The sequence below is a fragment of the Meles meles genome, chromosome 6 (genome assembly GCF_922984935.1).
Source record: "Meles meles chromosome 6, mMelMel3.1 paternal haplotype, whole genome shotgun sequence".
NCBI lineage: Eukaryota > Metazoa > Chordata > Mammalia > Carnivora > Mustelidae > Meles > Meles meles.
Genome location: NC_060071.1, coordinates 55,802,865 through 55,821,252, shown reverse-complemented (window position 1 = coordinate 55,821,252; position 18,388 = coordinate 55,802,865). Strand labels below are relative to the sequence as shown.

At 36.4% G+C, this 18,388-nt stretch overlaps 1 pseudogene; it reads left to right on the top strand.

The window, feature by feature from the left end:
* Window positions 1-9,506: 9,506 nt before the first annotated feature.
* Window positions 9,507-10,421, top strand: LOC123943565 (annotated as a pseudogene).
* The last annotated feature ends 7,967 nt before the right edge of the window (window positions 10,422-18,388 follow it).

Genomic DNA, 18,388 nt, shown 5'->3' with positions numbered 1-18,388 from the left:
GTACAAATAGAAGTATGACATGGCAATATAGTACAAAGGAGGTTAGAGGGTAGAGAAGTTCAGTATAGGTGAAACGGTATATTATTTTAAAGTATTAGAATGTGAATTTAAAATTGCATAATATAAATTCTAGAAGAACCAAGAAAAAGAAGTGGGACTGGAATGACAGAATAACAGAATGAAAGAAGGAGAAAGGAAGGAGGGGGAAGAATGAAGAAAGGGAGGAGAGGAGGAAAGAATGAACAAAAGAAGAGAAAAAAAGAAAGGAAAAGTAGTTTGTTAAAATAACCATGTATGTCTAATGGCTACTAATCTGGACATATCTCAGGTTTAAACTATTTGGCCCTTTCCTGATCAAATAAAAACATGCTCTTTGGTTATTGACGTAGTTTCCATAATGAAGGCTGTTTTTCTTCATAAATCAGCCACAGTAAATCCTGAAGACAGTCAAACTCTGATGAAGAAGGTAAGGGGAGATCTGCATGATGGACGCTGTCAAGTGCCCCTTACTTCGTATTGCAGAAGCAATTAGGTTCATGGCTCAATGAATGATACCTTTAGATTTGATAGTCACTTAAGCCAGGGAATCTTGCTGTACAGGCTTGTAAATTGGCCATAGGTAATTGGAAACTAAAACCACTCTCATTTCAAGCATTCAGTCACACGCACATTTATGGGAACTTAGAGGAAGATTAAAACAAATCATGTAGAAACCACCCAAGAAAGACATGGTACTGAGGCAGGAGATTGGAATGCTAAGATTTTTGTCAGATGCTTTAGGGATTCCTGAGCCAACTATTGGAGATAATGAAATAAAATGACATGGAAACATCCAAGAAGAGAAAAAGTGGACATACTTCTCTCTTACCCACCAAAGCCATTAGTCTGAATACTGTGGACTTAACTCATTGTTCATAGGAAGATTGTCATCTGACAATTTTAGGCAGATTTCTCTGAAAACAAGATTTCTCTGGAAATCTGAAGGCAGATTTCTCTGCACAGAAACAGCAAATGGATCATACTGGATTGCTTCCAGAAGTCCCAGTGGTCTAAAAATGGGAATTCAATGGAACTGACACCTATTCAGCTCTAGGCTTTGCTAATCCTCTTGTTAGCAAGTCTACTTGCTCAACTCTAGACCCCAGCAGTTACCTCTTATGACTGAAACACCCCAAACTCTAGACCAAAAAGCCCCATCTCATAGCAATGAAATGCCTAGAAGACCACCACCCACCGTGTCCTCTTCTCTGGACATGATCAGGGACTAAAAACACATACTGACCCCCACTTGTGATCACGTACTCCTTGCCTGCTGTCTTGCAGGTACTTTCCTAAACCTCTCCTAGAAAACTCTAGGTGTCCATCTTGCCAGCAAAGAGGTCTGTTGTAAGGCTTGAGCCACCTCACCCAGCTACAGGCACCAGAACTAAATTTTTCCCTCTTTTTTTTCCAAATCCTTGTCTCCAGTTACTGGCTTCTTTTGCCATGAGTTTATCTGGATTTGTTTGGCAAGTTTTGGCAAACCCAGCCAGGAGCTATGCTCTCAATTTGTGAAGCCCCCTCGGGGTTCCCTGGGGCAGAGCATGCCAGTGCTCACCCACTCGTTCCCTGAGTTAAGGACTGTGATACATGGTTCCATAAGAGCCTTACAGAAGCAGCCACCAAGAACACAATGAAAGTTTTATAATATTGGAGGGTCTATCAGTGTGTTTCATGGAGAGAAATTCCTCTGATCAAGAAAGGCACTTGACTGTTACTAATTTACAAAAACAAAACAAAACAAAACAAAAAACTGAAGAAACATTGGATTACAAGGCTGTATCACATTTATTTTTTATTTATTTATTTATTTATTTATTTATTTATTATTATTATTATTTTTTAAAGATTTTATTTATTTATTTGACAGAGAGAGATCACAAGTAGGCAGAGAGGTAGGCAGAGAGAGAGGAGGAAGCAGGCTCCCTGCGGAGCAGAGAGCCTGATGCGGGGCTCGATCCCAGGACCCTGAGATCATGACCTGAGCCGAAGGCAGCGGCTTAATCCACTGAGCCACCCAGGCGCCCCTATTTTTTATTTTTTAAGATTTTACTTATCTATGGAGAGAGAGAGATAAGTCGGGGGAGGGGCAGAGTGAGAGAGAGAACCTCAAGCCAACATCTGAGTGTGGAGCCGGTCAGCAGAGCTCAATCCCACAACCCGAGACCATGACCAGAGCCAGAATCAAGAGGCAAAAATCAAGAGTCAGCCATCAACTGACTGAGCCAGACACCCTGTATCACTTGTCCTATCACTCTTGGAGCAGTGGTCTCACTGAAAATAGAAACAGGCAATTCAAAGTTACTTCAAACTGGAGTGGAGAGGCATGAAGATCTAGCTGGTTGTATTGGGTAAATGTATTTTTTAATTGGATATGGAAGAAAGACAAGGGGATACTCTACAGGAAACATTTCCTGGAACTGGACATGGGGATAAGGAAATGGTGGGACTACAATTCCCCAGATTTCTATCTTTATATCTTCTGTTTTGATAGCTCCAGTTATGTTTACAATAGTGCCAGGCCTAAAGTTAGTATACAGGTAATGGTAGGTATATGTTTATGATTGGTCCTTTTTAATATTCTTTAAGTAAGTTTTCATATTAGTACACTCCCGACCTGATAGTGGTTTTATATTTCCTTGATAAAACATAAAAATTTTGGTAAGTATGCAATGCCAGAAAAAGTTTTCTCTCTTGTAACTCACAGAAAACAATATGACATCTTTAATAATTCCTATCGGTATTTAATCATCAGTTGGGTTTTGTTAGGTCTCCAAATACATTTCTTTATCACCACTCTCTCAATACATATGAGTCTTTTTTTAACATTTTATTTATTTATTTGACAGACAGATCACAAGTAGGTAGAGAGGCAGGCAGAGAGTGAGAGGGAAGCAGGCTCCCCACTGAGTAGGGAGCCTGATGTGGGGCTCGATCCCAGGACCCTGAGATCAGGGCCTGAGCCAAAGGCAGAGGCTTAACACACTGAGCCACCCAGGTGCCCTATATGGCTCTTTTTTAAGTAAAATATTCATATCTGTCATTATTTTAAGGAAATACCATTTTTTTGGAAAGAGCAGCTCTCCAGATTTCAATGTGTCTGACTCAGGTAATGTTCTGAAACACTGTAAAACCGGTAAGTCATAGGGGAAGATTTAACATAGATCAAAACAATATAGAACCATTTCTAGATACGGGCTTTTAATTTCTTTGTTCATAGGTAGAATCAAATGTTGAAAGTCCTTTAGGAACTGAACATTATGACGACATTGGAGAGTTGTAGAAGGCATTATCGGTCTAGTTATCATACAGACACAGCATATTCTCATTATAAGTGTGACAATGTATTATAAGTGTGACAATGACTGAAATTAAACAATTGAGTATACTTTGATATACTTCAAGTGATTTCATTTTCCATCTGCTAAAGAGTTTCCATGTCAAACTTCACGATGTCAATATCATTACTAATAAATATTTGAGAGCATTTGCAATTCATGACAAACAGTGCCTCCTCAGGAAGTGGCTGAATGAAATTTTGCATTTGTTTTCAAAGAAATGTCTTGTTCCTTGTGCTTATAAACCTAATAGACCTTATAGACCTAATACTTCAGTTTATCCCATTGTGGTCAACAAGCAGACAAATAAAAGTCAGCTAAGTTGACTACTATCATGTGGACAAGAACTGATTTTTGGCAAATCTGACTTAAGCAATAATTGCTCTTATTTCAGGTTCTTCTGTTTTAAGGTTACAAGTACTTTTTTTAAAAAGTACATTTTAATAGAATAAATCACTCTTATATTCTCAAGTAGTTGAACAGACTGCTCTCTGTAGGTCAGGCAACTAGTAGATCAATCACAGTATGCTTTTTCTCTTCAAAATTTGTTGCATATGATCTCCTGTGAATAAATTTCTGCTTCTAATGCTCAGTTTAACTGCATGTGAGTCTATGCATCAGAATTAAAATGCTGATGTGAAAGTTTATATATCTTTCTCCTCAGTCATTTTAGAATAACCAGAAAATTGTTTACAGTAAGGAGAAAGCTAAGGAACTTTGTTTCTGTGGGAAAGGATGATGCTGTTCTGATAATCCAAATATTTGCTTTGAAAACATAAACTTCTTCTCTTTTTTCTTTTCTTTCTTGTTCATCAGGGATACTGTTTCTTCCCTTGCCCTTGCCCCTCCCCCCATTCATGCTCTCTCTCATGCTTTCTCTCAAATAAAGAAATAAAATCTTTTAAAAAAAGAAAATGTGTTTTAAAGGAAAATTATAGATTAGTGTAAGTTAAACCCTCTAAAGAGAAACAAAACAAAAAAGTAGAAAAATTCTTTGACTTTCAATAAAACTATCTATTCCACAGTTATATATCACTAGTGCATTATTCCAAAAAATTGTGGGGTTTTTTTTGTTTTGTTTTGTTTTGTTTTTTTACTTTTCTGTTGTTGTTGGCAAACTTTATTTTTAGATTTACAGGAAAATTTCATAGATAGTTACACTGAGTTTCCATATACCTTGCATCCAGTTTTCTCTATTGTGGTGTGTTTTTTCAAAACTAATGAATTGATATTTAAACATTACTATTAACTAAAGTCCATACTTTATTCAGATTTCCTTAGTTTTTACCTAATGTCCATTTTCCCTTCCAGAATCTTATCCAGGATACCACATTGGATTTAGTCTTCATGTTTCCTTAGGCACCTCTTGGCTGTGACAGTTTCTTAGACTGTCTTCATTTTTGATGACCATGAAGGTTTTGACTGTTATTGGTTGGGTATCTTACAGGATGCCTCTGCATCGGAATGTGTCTTATGTTTCCTAATGATTATACTGGGGTTATAGATTTGGGGGAGGAAGTCCACAGAAGTAAGTGCCATTTTATCCTATCATGGATACATAATGTCAGTGAGACTAATCACTGTTGTTAATGTTGATTTTTATTACCTGAGTGAGGCAGTCTTTGTCAGGTTTCTTTACTCTCAAGTTACCTTTTCCTTCACTTCTCATCCTGTCCTCTTTGGAAGGAAGTCATTATGCACACTGACCACTTAAGGAGTGGGGTGCTATGCTTTACTTTGAACATGAAATATTTACATAAATTATTTGGAATTTTAATGCATGGGAAAATTTTCTCTTCTCTACTTATTTATTTGTTGAATTATTTATTTATACCAGTGTAGATTCATGAATTTTTATTTTACACTCTGAGTTATAATCCAATACTACTTTATTAATTTTGTCACTCAAATTGTTCCGGCTAATTTGGTCACTCAAATTGTTCTGGCTTTGGTCCTTGGGAGCACTTTCAGTTGGCTCCTGTGACATGTCCCCATCACTGTTAGTTTTTTTTTTTTAAAGCAATCTGTTTGCTTTTTAATAAATTTTGTTCAGTCTCGTAGTAGGTCTACTAGTATTCAGCTCCATTATTCTGTGAGCATTTCTCTTTTCATTATTAAAGTAATAGACAATAATGAAAATTGAAAGATAGAAGTAGAAAAATAATGCAATTCAATCTTTTTTACTTCAGTGTGTTCTCTTGAAAGTGCCTTCTTTTTTCTTTTTTCTTACTTTGCATACTTTCACCATTTCTTTTTTTTTAAGGTCTAATCAGTCTTTGTAAATAATTTCAAAATTGGGTTATTTCCATTTAATAATATTTCTGAACATTTTCCAGCTTCATTAATATATATCACTTAAAATGTTCTACATAGATCAATTAACCTTTCCTTTTAATTAATTACAATTAGCACACAAATATCCTCTGTATTGCATAATGATTTATATCAAGTCTTTAACATAGGGACTGAATAAATTAGCTATTTAGAGAGTTTCAATATTTTTTAATTATAAATGATGAAAGGAGTGTGTGTGAGCCTACAAGTTAAGTACTTTTACATATTTAAGATTTCTAGAAGTTGAGCAGTGTCCAATAATAGCAATAACATTTTTGAAGCTCTTAGTTAATGATTAGATCATATGAAATTAGGCAAATCATGTGAGGCTAATGCATTGAAAAAAAGAGAAAAATATTGTCCAGACTACACAAATAAGCAAAGGGTCATTCGTTGAGAATTTCAACAAAATGGGCTGATTAATGAGACATAAGTTTTAAGTTTTTCTTGTTAAATATCTGTCTGTTTTTATTCACTTCATCAACATTTCTATTGATGGCCTTTATAACATGTATTCTGGAGAATATGAGTAATTTGTCTACTTTTGGGAAGCTTAAAAATGATCTATGGAAAGAATCACAAAACCAGAAATGAGGAACTCACATAAGAACAGATTTGCCTAGCTCTTGTTCTAGTGTTACTTCAATTTCAGAGTATTAATACCTAATGCACACGGTATACCTGGAGAATACATAAATGGTAGAGAACATGAGATGGACCAGAAGTATAGTAGAAATTGTTATGGGTTTTGTACTAAGGAAGATTCTATTATATAGAAAAGAAGCCTCAAGGTGTCACTAAGAATATGGTTATATGGATGGAGAAATTCATCTACCTAAAAAGAAAAAAACATGTAGAGATAGGAAAAAATGGATGGGGAATGCAGAAAGCCACGAATTTGATTCTACTAAAACAGAAATTGTGTTTTTGCACTATTAGAAAACAGTACTGGATATCTAGAGTGTGAGAGGCTGATTTTGAAGGCCTTGGTGAACTGGGGATTGATAAAGAGTTATGTAATTGCAAGTTTTTAAAGAAGACAGTAATAGGATGAAAACAAAGTTTTATGAGTAATATTCAATTCCTTAAAGAAAACTGTACTCATGGGTAATTACATTGTGCATCATCAAGAAAATTGAATTCTATATAGTTGTAGAATGCTGTAGATTTTCATGTGCTCATGGGAATATAATTTTAACATATTGACAAAATCAAGGAAAATAACTATGCGTGTGAATACTATTCTCTCAATAAATTCTATCAAACACTATTGTCTTAATAAAAAGCATATAAATGTAAATATATACTACTACTCCCCACACACACACGCTCAGAACACACACACTGTGCTAATGTGTATATTACTTTTCTCAAAGGCTATCCTGGAAATAAACTGCTAAGAGTTATCCTTCTGCTATGTGTGGCATGTTTTCTCTTCCATTAGTATAAGCTACTTTGATATTTTTCTAAAGTAAATTAGGGGAAAATACTCCTAACAATTTGTTTAGAACAGTTACTCTGCTTCTTTTTAAAATTGCTTATATTCAATTTGACAGTTAAAAATAGGCTTAAAGTTCCTAATTTACATGGATTTTGCATTAACACTGTTTTTAATCTAGATCCTGAATATTCATTATATATGTCATTCATTCATTCACTCCTTCAATAGATGTTTGAGTAGTCATGCAGTATTCCAGATGCTAGAATGTGTATAAACTACTGCATGTATATTTGAAGTCTGTCCTTTTCTCTTGGAATGCAGTTTCAAAAATGAGAATTCCAAAAGCATTAGTATGAATCCTTAAAGGGTTAGGCATAAAACTGAAAGGAGATATAACCATCCTAGACACAGAAAGAAATAACTTTATAAATTAAATAGGACTTAGCACTTTGCATCAATCCAAGGTCCTCAGAGTAGGAAGTTGGCTAGAGGACATGTGTATATGGGGAAAAAATACATCCTCTTGGATGAATGTACCCATAGGGGTGTCTCAGAGAAACAGAGTGCACAGCATCATGATGCTTCTTCCTTCTATTTCTGATGATTGGGAACATAAATTTCAGGGAATTGGTGGGAGTACAGAATAAGGAGATGCAAGGCTATTCCCCAGATTCACATGAAACACATTCTCCTAAAAGTATTTTCTCCACTCTGGTAAGCAATAATGACACAAAAGGAAGGCTATACTGAAGGAGATGTATAAGAATCTAGATAACCAAGAAACCATTAATGATGAAAATAATCTTTTTGAACAAACCAGCAAAACCAGTGGTGTTAGAAGCATGAAAGTTATGGCATAAATTTAGATGACTGTACTGAAAGAACTCTATTTCTCTTATCCACATGAAACAGTTACCTTGAGCCACCACATTTTGTCATTTTGAAGCTTGTGAGGAATAAAATGCATAGTCCAAACAACAATCCTTTATATACCCATCAACAAGTGAATGAGTGAATACAAACTGAAAATGAAGTAAGTTCAGTTCCATTTCTCTGTGGACCTAGGCATCCCTGGTACTTTCTGCTTAAAATCCTAGAAGAGACACTTGATGCAAATGATGTTAAATGTTGAATGAATAATTTATGGAGTGTGTGTGTGTGTGTGTGTGTGTGTGTGTATGGTTAATATATATATAATGGTTATATATATGGTTAATATATATGTTTAATATATATATACTATTGGTTAATTATATATAATATATGGTTAATATATATAATATGGTTAATATATGGTTAGTGGTTAATATATATATGGTTATATATAATGGTTATTATATATGGTTGTTATGGTTACTGGTTAATATATATAATAATATATGGCATATATATAATTACATGGTTACACTCTTACAAGGTGGGCAATAATCATCATTGATACTAGCATGAGCTCTGAGGGTTTCATGCAAGAATGGAGAAGGAAATAGGAGATACATTTCTCAGGACCCAAAAACTTACACGTAAGACATAATTTAAGGTTTAATTAATAGTTCTTTACCAGAATCTCTTTCAAAATATGGGTCTTTAGAAAAACCTTGCTGTATTTTCTGCATTTATCATTTCCAGGACAAAAAAAAAAATCAATAGTACTCTATGAATGTAGAACCCACCACCATCATAATCACATTTATGAACATCTTTAAAGCACAAAGATGCGTTCAATATCATGTAGTCTGATTGTTTTTATTTTACTGAAGGGGAAACTTAACCCTTGAAAGGAGATACTTGGGGCGCCTGGGTGGCTCAGTGGGTTAAGCCGCTGCCTTCGGCTCAGGTCATGATCTCGGGGTCCTGGAATCGAGTCCTGCATTGGGCTCTCTGCTCAGCAGGGAGCCTGCTTCCCTCTCTCTCTCTCTCTCTGCCTGCCTCTCTATCTACTTGTGATCTCTCTCTGTCAAATAAATAAATTAAAAAAATCTTTAAAAAAAAAAAAGACTGAAAATGCTTAAAAAAAAAAAAAAAGAAAAGAAAGGAGATACTTGTTCTGTGTTGCCCCCAATGAGTAGCTCAGCTGGTGTTGTATTGAGGTCTTTGGATTCTAGGTTCACAATATGATGATTTTATGTGCTGTTTTTGTTTTTGTCTTTCAGAAATGTATTGAATTCCCCTTGCTTTTTGGTACACTCTTTTGGCCATTTCAGAAATCACCCCCTAAAAGTGGGAGGTGTTTTAAGTTCAGGTACCCAGTCTAAGTATCAAAATTAGATACCAACATAAGCCATACTTTCTGTAACCACAACTTTTCTGTCCACGATTCTCACTCATTTTGCTTACGATGGGATAAAGTTGACAACATGGGAAGGGCTAACCATTCAGTGGTGTCCGAGTTCATTTTGCAGGGACTTTTCAAATCTCAGAATCTTTGGATTCTATTCTTCCTAGGATTCTCTGTGGTCCTGTGCTGGGCTTGTGTTAGGAAACCTCCTCATCTTGGTCACAATGACCTTTGACTCATGCCTTCACACACCAGTGTATTTTCTGCTTATGACACTCTCCTGTATTGAAATGAGCCTGGCTTTTTTTGCTACCCCTAAGATGACTGTGGATTTCCTCCAAAAACAAAAGACCATCTCTTAGTGGGGATGTTACTCTCAGATGTTCTTCATGTACCTCCTTGAGGGGGGGTGGTGAGATGATGTTGCTTGTAGCCATGGCAATAGACAGGTATGTTGCCATATGCAAACCCCTCCATGACCTGAATCATGAGCCCACAAGTGCTCGTTCAGCTGCTGTTATCCTCCTATACAGTTGGATTTGTGCATTCATCTAGTCAGATGACTTTTGTGGTGAATTTGCCCTTCTGTGGTCACAATGTGGTGGACGGCTTTTTCTGTGACCTTCCCCTTGTGATCATACTTTCCTGCAAGGACACCTACCTGCTACAACTGCTGGTTGTTGCTGACCGTGGCCTCCTGCCCCTGGTCTGCTTTCTCCTCTTGCTTGTCTCCTATGGGATCATCATATACTCAGTCAGGCATCATGCTCCCGGTGGTTTGGCCAAGGACTCCACTCTGTCAGCACACATCACGGTTGTGACTCTCTTCTTTGCCCCATGTGTCTTTATGTATGTATGGCCCTTTCTCTCAGTGTTTTATACAATTTTCACACCTCTCTTAAATCCTATTATTTATACATTAAGGAATCAGGAAGTAAAAGCAGCCATGAAGAAGATAAGGACTCGACATACAAATTCAAAACACACTTTGTAGATGATGTTTCTGAAGAAATAATTTCTTGTGTGGACATTTTAAGGAATGAACTTTTGAAGCTATTTCATGTTCTATAAAAGGAACCAGTAGGTGGAGCTGTTAAAGAGCAAACCCCTTTTTTTGTCACTGTCAGTGATTAAACACATGACATGTAGAGTCTGGAAGACATAAAATCTTTAAAAAAATACAGTTTACAAATATAAAATAATTACTTTCTTTATTATTTATTTATTATTTTTTTGAGGGAGAGTGAATGCATGCATGCACGAATGGGGAGGGACAAAAAGAGAGGGAGTGAGAGAATTTTTAAGCAGGCTCCACATCCAGTACAAGCCTGATGAAGGCTTGAGCTCACAACCCTGAGCTGAAATCAAGAGTCAGACATTTAATTAACTGAGCAACATTGGTGCTCCAAGAATCATTCTTTAGTGTAGATTCTGTGAGTCTTGAAAAATGCATACTCATGTAACTATCACATTGAGAATATAGGAGAATTTCGTCAACCTTCAAATTCCCCTGTGCTCCTTTGTGGTCCACCTCTCTCCTATCTTCTGGCTCTGAAAAAAGCAATGTTTTTTATACCTATTTTGCCTTTTCTAGACTGTCGTATAATTAGAATCATACAGTAAGTAACCTTTTAAAAAAGCTTTTATTTAAATTCCAGTTAACATATAGTGTAATATTAGTTTCAGATGTGTAACAGTGATTCAGCACCTCCACATAACACCCAATACTCATCGCAACAAGTGCCCTTCATAATCCCTATGACTATTTAACCCAACCTCCACCTGGTATCCATCAATTTGTTCTCTATAGATAAGAATCTGTTCCTTGGTTTGCTTCTCTTTTTCTTTTTTCCCCTTTGCTCATTTTTTTTTTTTTTTCTTAAATTCCACATATTCTTTCTCTGCCTGACTTTGGCTTAGCATAATACTTTGTATCTTCATCCATGCCATTGCAAATGGTGGCATTTCATTCTTTTTTATGCCTCAGTAATACTCCTAGATAGATAGATAGATCTCTTTCTTCCTACCCATTCCTCAGTCAATGGACACTTGGGCTGTTTACATAATTTGGCTATTGTAGATAATGGTGATATAAATAGTGTATTAAGTATTTTTGTATTCTTCGGGTAAATAACTAGTGGTGCGCTTGCCAGATTATAAGGTAGTTCTATTTTTAATTCTTTGAGGACCCTCCACACGGTTTTCCAGAGTGGCTGTTTCAGTTTGCATTCCTACCAACAGTGCAAGAGGATTTCCCTTTCTCTACATCCTCACCTGCACATATTATGTCATGTGTTAATTTTAGCCCTTCCAGCAGGTGTGAGGTGGTATCTCTGTAACTTCGATTTGTATTCCCCTGATGATGAGTGATATTGAGCATCTTTTCATGTGTCTGTTGCCACCTGGATGTCTTTTTGGGAAAAATGTCTCCTGACTTTTTGTAATTGGATTATTTGGAGATTTTTGTTGTTGGATTGTGTAAGTTCTTTATGTATTTTATTTTATTTTATTTTATTTTTTTAAGATTTTTATTTATTTATTTGACAGACAGAGAGAGATCACAAGTAGGCAGAGAGGCAGGCAGAGAGAGGAGGAAGCAGGCTCCCTGCCGAGCAGAGAGCCCGACATGGGACTCGATCCCAGGACCTTGGGATCATGACCTGAGCCGAAGGCAGAGGCTTTAACCCACTGAGCCACCCAGGCGCCCCTCTTTATGTATTTTAAATACCCTTTAACGGTTATGTCATTTGCAAATATCCTCTCCCATTCTACAGGTTGCCCTTTAGCTTGTTTATTGTTTTCTTTGCTGTGAGAGTAAGGAGTCTTTGAGCATGGCTTCTTCCACTTAGCATAATGTTTCAGCTATGATAATCTTATGTTCTACTATTATTTTTCAACATCTTATTTGATATTTTAGATCATGACATGTCAAGGACTTAATACCTTTTGAAATTTTTCCTGAATGCTAAAGAACAAAATAGATATATGTCACAAAAGATCTGACACATCTGTACACTAGTAAGGAGAATTACTGATTTTAATTTTTCTACAATATGGTGAATATTTTACACATTTTTATAAAAATGACACATATGGGGATGATAACAAGTACCAATCACACTTGGCTTATTTGACATGGAAAAAATTGTTAATTTCACTGGAGTTATTATGAACATTTTCAATGGGTAGAGGTAAATCTTTCAAAACAGTAGAAGAAATCTAAGAAAATTAATCTAAAGTTGGGTGTTAAAACTAAGCAAAAACTGGAAGTTTACAAGAAGCTTGCTTGCCACCTAGTGGCTGTAATCTATGTTTCTCTTTCATGTTTTAACAAAAAGCAAGAATTAGGAAGGATTTATAAGAATAGTCTGGAGTCTTTGCAGTCCCCCAAAGGCAACAAATATGCAGCCTATACCTTCCAAAGAGGGAGTCAAGCTGATTACCATCTCACCATTACCCCAAATAGCCATTTTCACAGACAAATTTTAATGTTATTTTAAGGGCTTCCCATCTGCTAATACCCATCAGCTAAGTCCAGAATTCCAGAGGACATCACAACTCATTAGGTCACCATTAAGAGTTAGAGTGTTCTGAAAAAGGCAAAGCAGACTAGTACCTAGAAATTATCCATATGTCAAAATCATTGTTCATGATTTTCAAATCTATTGCCTGCCATAAATTTACAAAACTAAGCCTTTAACTTCCCTAAAAGTATGGATGATCCTTCCAAATTTCAAGAGGAACTATATATATATATATATATACTTCTCATCATTTTAATTTGCAAGACTGAACCCTTTGTTCAGAATTGTTCTGCCAAATGATTTTACTTTGAGCATAATTGGTCAGATAGGTTGGTATGTCTAAAGGAAAGTAGGACTTGTTTGAGGCTACTAAAGAGAGAGCGGCCAAAAGCAGTTCTTCCATCTGTATCTAAAGGACAGTATTTGAAAAATTAATTAAGTAAATGCTTAGGCTATCTAGGAAGTCTTTGGATTTCTCAGTCTTATAAGTGAGGTGCTGTTTTCATCTCCATTTTCTGTATGAGGAAACAAAGGCAGAAGGCTTTGATAACTTACCTAACTTGCCACAGCTAGGAGGGAAAGGAACAGATTCCAACTAGTCTGTTTTTAGGAGTTATGCATGTCTTTATAATTCTGTGCTACCTCTAACAGTATTAACCGAATTCTGGAAGCCCATTTTAAATTATCTCTTTTACAAATCCAGAAATTATTTAAAATATAACAGAGGGCCAGGAAGCTGACTCCACAGACAAAAAATGCAAAGGCTAATTTATTGCTCTCATATACTTGAGTCAAAGAAAAGTGATACAGAAACTTTCAACTCTAAGAGTCACTCAAAGGAATTGAGTTTTAAAAATGATTACATATAATAAAGAGGATGAAATTTATAAATATTGTTGATTGAAAAAAGGTAAACACAAAATAGTAAATGGTTATTATTTCCACCCATAGAAAGTCTAAACAGAGGCATAGTCTTTACCAAACTCAGACTTGTCCATGTACCTGATGTTCAGTAAGCCAAATTCTGAGACACTGGTTTTGAAGTAAAGAAAGCTTTATTATGAGAAGGCAGCCCAAGGAGAAGGCAGGGAATCATTCTTAAAACTGCCTTGCTCTGTTGGTCCTAGGCACAGCTTATATACATGACAGGAAGATAATGGGTTTCTTGAAAACCTGGTGGGGTATCCTTGAAACAGTCTGGAGTTAAGCATTCTTCTGGACAGTGTAGCAATATTGGAACCTGGTATGATCAAATATGTCAAGACAAATGTTCTGGCCAGCTGCCATAAGTTTCTACGATCAGTGGGTAAACAAGGAGTAGTGGTTTTAAAAAAAGAAGGCAAAGCTAATGATTTTGCATGATGTTAAGAGGTGCATACACCACAATTATGTAGGGAACAAAACAGAGGTGGAGCCAACTTAATAATACACTAATAGAACCATAGTTCTGCTTATACTTTCAAAATAGGTCTAGGAACCAAGCACCTGCCTCAATCCCCATTCTTATTTTATATTTCCTCAATCATGGGCAATAGAGATAATAACTGTTCTAGCTGCTGTCTGCTAATAAGGGGTGAAGAGCAATAGCCCAGAGTGGAATGGGAAAACCGCCCTCAAAAATATTCTGGACTGTCTGGGCACAGGGCTTGGACCTTGCTTTTGAATGTTACTGTTTCCTGAGGTGGCAGCAGCTAGCAGAGTAGCATGCTATCTATTTTATTTGTTGTTTGTTTCTCTGTTTTCTGGACTTGATCCCATTTATTAGAAACCTTAAAAGCATTCCCTATCAATGCCCACATGGCCATCACTAAAGCTACCTCTACTTTTGGTAATTTCCTTTGGCTATCTGGGGCACATTGCTAATGCAAGTCACATTTATCACTTTTTTAAAATTAACATATAATGTATTAATAGCCCCAGGGGTACAGGTCTGTGAATCGCCAGGTTTACACACTTCATAGACTAACCATAGCACATACCTTCCCCAATGTCCATAACGCAACCACCCTCTCCCAACCAACCACCCTCTCCTTAAATAACTATAATTGCCATAAAAGAAAGAATACCAACTGTGAGTTTCTGATTTCTGGAGGGTTCAGGTAGGGAGAAAAACTGAATTTGTTCACAAAGCCATATTTTATCAAATCTCTGGAAGTCCTAGATCTCAAGAGAAAAAGTTTTCTTAAATTTGGAAGAGCAAACAGTAGAGAAAGAGTAATGTTTCAGACAACACTTATAAAAACTAAAACTCCAAAAGACATGTCCATTTTCATTAAACCAACAAATTCAAGCTTTAATTTAACAGAGATTATCTCAGATTATACGAACAAGAGAAACATTTGAATTAGTTTCTATCTTTGTGTGTTAGGATGCCTCATTCTTGTAACTGCTTGTTTTGAACCAAATAGGGCTCTTTTAGGAAAAGAGAATTGTGGGAAATTGGAGGGGGAGATGAAGCATGAGAGACATTGGACTCTAAGAAACAATAAACTGAGGGTTTTGGAGGGGAGGGAGGTGGGGAGATGGGTGACCCTGGTGGTGGGTATTAAGGAGGGCAGGTATTGCATGGAGCACTGGGTGTGGTGCATAAACAATGAATCTTGGAACACTGAAATAAAGAAATAAAATAAATAAATAAATAAATAAATAAATAAATGGTTCTTTTATCATCAACATTAGTAACACCATCCAGAGGTAGATATGGCCATATTATGGACACAAACAAAAGACGTTTTGTGTAAAGATTTGTATTTTGTATAAAGATTTTGTGTAAAGACATATTTATCCTTAACAAATAACCTTATGGAAATTGTGAGCTAGATTTTTTCTTTTTTTTTTTTTTTAAAGTAGAAAACTTGAACATATGACCCTAAGATTAAGACCTAACCTGAGATCAAGAGTCAGATGTTTAACTGACTGAGCCACCCAGGCACCATGTGGGCTAGCTTTTGAGTAAAGGTGTTTTCTATCTATTTGTAATTTTAAATGGCCTCTGTTCTCCTCTGTTTTCTTTCCTCAGTTTTAGGAATAGGGAATGATTTTGATACATTGTTCCCAGAGAGTTTGAAGGACACTGAATTGTTTCTAGAGCAGTATCGCTACTTTTGGAAAAAACAAAAAACAAAACAAAACAAACAAACAAAAACAAAACAAACAAAAAACCCAAAAAGCTGCTCCACTTGTATTATGGCCAAGGTACATTACAAGAGAGTATCATTCTTTTCTCTTTGTTCATAGAAGCATAACTGAAAGAAGACCAGATTTGCCTGATACAACCCAAAGTGCTACATTGTAGATTGAATTGGTATTTCCTGTATATGCCTAAAACAGACAGACAAGACAGGACTAGCAATATGAGTTCCCTGGGAGAAAAAAAAAAAAAGGCAAATGGTCCATCAACAAAAGAAATTCAGAATAGTATATGACTGTTTCTTCTTGCAAAATGTGAGAGCTCTTTAAATTTCTTTTTAGAAAGGATTCCTAAGAGAGGAAATGCAGTTGCTGATTGTGTGTCCACAAACTCACCCTTCAACAACAGAAGTTCTCCCAGAGCTCATGGAAGGTGTCATTCCTTCACTTGGAACTTGGCCTTGAAAAGAGGTCAGAGCAGGTTCTGGAGGGCAGCCACGGGAATTCCCTTGTATTCAATGGTGATCCAAGCACCTCTGGAAAATCCCTGTGAAGTTATGCCTGTGGCCAAGACTGGCCACAGGCCAGTCCTGGCTGGCTCACCAAATTTGTTAGGGAACTCAAATTTGTCCGTGCACCCAATTTACATTAAGCCAATGTCTGAGACCCTAGTTTTGAAGCCAAGACAGCTTTATTTTCAGAAGTGCAGGCCAATGAGAAGGCAGGGATCATTCTTAAAGGGGACTTGCTCTATTGTGCCTAGGGACAGCTTATGTACATGAGAGGAGGGTAATGGTTTTCTTGAAACCTTGAAGGGGATGGGGTAGTGTAGAGAGCATTACTTGAAACAATCTAGATTTAAGTATTCTTCTGGACAAGGAGTCACTATTTAGGACCTGGTATGATCAGATATGTTAAGACAATTGTTACATACTGGTCCCCACTAAGTTTCTACAGTCAGTGAATAAATAGAAAATGGAGGTAAAAATGTAATTTTAAAATTATATTTAGTTAATTAATTTAATTAATTAACGTAAGAATGTAATGCAAAGATAACAAAGTAATTAATAAAATAATAGCTCTGCTATGCCTCGAAAATAGCCCAGGAAACAAGTGTCTGGCCTCGTTGTATATAGGATAGTGCCCCCCTCAAATTTATATCTACATGAAACTTCAGAATGTGATTTTACTTGGTGAGGGTATTTGCAGTGCTAATTAAGGTAAGGATCTAAATGAGATTTGACTGGATGAGTGTGGTCCTTACATTCAGTGAGAGTGTCCCTAACAGTCATTAAAGGATGTAGAGCTACACAGAGAAAAAGTCACATGAAGACATAGGTAGGCAGAGTTTAGAGTTATGCAGGAAAAACCGAGAAACATTTGAGGCTATCAGAAGCTGGATTCTTTCCTAAAGCCTCTTGAGGGAAGCATACCCTGCTGACACCTTGAGTTCATACTTCTGCATACAGAATGTGAAAAAATAAATTTTCGTAGTTTTAAGCCTTATCATTTGTTGTAATTTGTTATGGTAGCCTTAGGAAGCTCATACAACAGACAAAACTAATTTTTTTTTTTTTGGTTGTTAGAGAAACATATAATACATCATTATTTTCAGTATGTAGAGTTCAGTAATTCATCAGTTGCAATATACTACCCAGTGCTCATCACAGCATGTACCCCCCCTTAATGCCCATCACCTAATTACCCCATCACCCCACCCACTACCCCTCCAGCAACACTCAATTTGTTTCTTGTATTTAAGAGTCTCTCATAGTTTTTTCTCCCTCTCTGAAGACTTCCCATTCAGTTTTCTCTCCCTTACCTATGATCTGCCCTATTTCTTATATTCCACATATGAATGAAACCATATGATAACTGTCTCTCTCTGATTGACTTATTTCACTCAGCATAATACCCTCCAGTTCCATCTATGTCAATGTACATGGTAGGAATTAATCCTTTCTGACGGCTGAGTAATATTCCATTGTGTGTGTGTGTGTGTGTGTGTGTGTGTGTGTATGCATTTGCTTTCATTTCCCTTGCCTTTGAAGATGTGTCTAGCAAGAAGTTGCTATGGCTAAAGTCACAGACATTGCTGCCTTTGTTCTCCTCTAGAATTTTGATGGATTCTTATCTCTTGTCTCACATTTAGGTCTTCATCTATTTTGAGTTTATCTTTCTGTATGGCATAAGAAAATGGTCCACTTCATTCTTCTACATGTAGCTTTCCAATTTTCCCAGCACGATTTTGCTGAAGAGACTGTCTTTTTTCCTTTGGATATTCTTTCCAGTTGTCAAAGATTGGTTG